This window comes from Cyphomyrmex costatus, unplaced genomic scaffold (genome assembly GCF_001594065.2).
Source record: "Cyphomyrmex costatus isolate MS0001 unplaced genomic scaffold, Ccosl1.0 scaffold123, whole genome shotgun sequence".
Taxonomy (NCBI): Eukaryota; Metazoa; Arthropoda; class Insecta; order Hymenoptera; family Formicidae; genus Cyphomyrmex; species Cyphomyrmex costatus.
In genome coordinates, this window is record NW_017275207.1 from 32,951 (window position 1) to 34,893 (window position 1,943).

Below are 1,943 nucleotides of genomic sequence, written 5' to 3' on the forward strand. Positions count from 1 at the left end.
CCCCCCCCCCCCTCCCCTCGTGAAATGTCTGTGTGAAAGTTCTTATAGAGTCACCGAGAGTGTTCTCTTGGAAGTTGCACATTATTGGAATTATTTATAAAATTAACATGACTCTTCTTTAATTCCTTTGTTTATAAAATTAACATGACATTATACAAACTTGAGGTCGCCTTCTTTTCAAGGAGTAGGTTTCTCTGTAAGTAGATTGTAGCTGGTTGCGATAATGATTCCTCTTTATTTATTTATATTTCGTACATTACGATATATACAAACAATATACTTTTACAAAATGCATCGGGCAATTTGATTTATTTTTATAACGTGAGGAAGAGCAAATATATTATTACGTACTTTCACATCTCAAAATGTTTGAGAATGGAATAGAAGAACTATTTAAAGAAAACTGTGAATTAATGCAAGACGAAAAATATTTTAATTCCGGTTAATATCGGTCCACCTATAGACTAAGAGTTCTGGTACATTCATTTCCTTTGATTCGAATTTTAAACCCATTTCTCATCACTACGATGACCATTGGCTCCTATATGAACAAATGTGAACATATATTGTGCGTCACAGATTCCGAGAATTTGCCCGACACTATGACTATTTTTATAGTTATAATAAGATGATTCGGCGTTAGGTGGGCACTGTGGAAAAGGAATAATCAGTTAGGCATCAAACTCTATATGTAATTAATCATTAATATTACCTCAATAATAACATGTTTGCCATCAATTGCTCCTATACAATGATTGAAATCCAACCATCTCTCTCTTCAAATTCTTTAGCAATCTCCAGCCATTCTTCTATAGTTTTTGATAGTGGGATCACATTCTGATGGATAGAGTTCCATAGTTACACTTCATTGCACAAGATTGGATTTAAAATCGAAATGTAGACGAAATTTAAACTTGACTTAAAATAGAGAAGAGTACAGTTCTAAGTTAAAATAGACTTGTAATGTTAAACGTGCAAAGCTCGCGGAGTTAGAAATAGAGCTAAGATTTAGAATTTAGAACGACCGAACGCGGTTAAAGGCATACACGTGATAGTTTGTTCGATAATGTAATTTCATTCGCGACACACTGAATACACTGGAAACGTATTTGAAAAAAATTCGACCTTCGCATATATTTTTATCGGGCTTAGCATAGAAAGATTCAAGATTACTGCAACATCGCTACGTGCTAAGAGCTATGTGCTTTTTGCATTGTGGCGTGTCCTTGGTCTGTTCCGCGCTTCTTAATCTGCATAATTTGCATAATCTGCATATTTGACGTAATAGTACATCTATCGGGTGTGATTTAAATTTCACGATCTACAAGCAATCATTATAATTATAAAAGTCGAGAAATACAATATTTTCTAGCTTTTTAAATGTTTGCGGCATGTTATGTATTTTCTGTTAATGGAAGACATTTATATTATGATATATACAGGAAAAATACAGTTATGTAATATGGGATATACTATACTGTGTCATCGGCGAATAACACCCTAATGCTCGTAAAAATCGCTAAAAGCATTTTTAAACGTGCCAGGGATTAAGCAATATTACGTTTCGTTTCACGAGCCGCAGGGCACATATTATACATATCTTCTGTTTTCACAGAATAGAATGACTATTTTATATTTTTAGCAAAAATATTAAGTACTATTCGTTAAGTTTGTTTTATTTAATATAAAATTTTTAATATAAAAATATGATAACATATGTAACTTTTCTTTGTGTACATTGATTTTCTAAAGTTGTTTTGGAAAGGGAACTTTATTTACGACAATTTAGTTCAGTTACGTATATAAAATCTATTTAAAAGATAATAAAATTGATAGTAATTACGGCTTTCTAATGTAACATATTTATCAATTAATAAATCAATTTAATCTCTTTATTATCTATTCACATTATTAGACAGCAAAATAAGTATATGTGTATATAT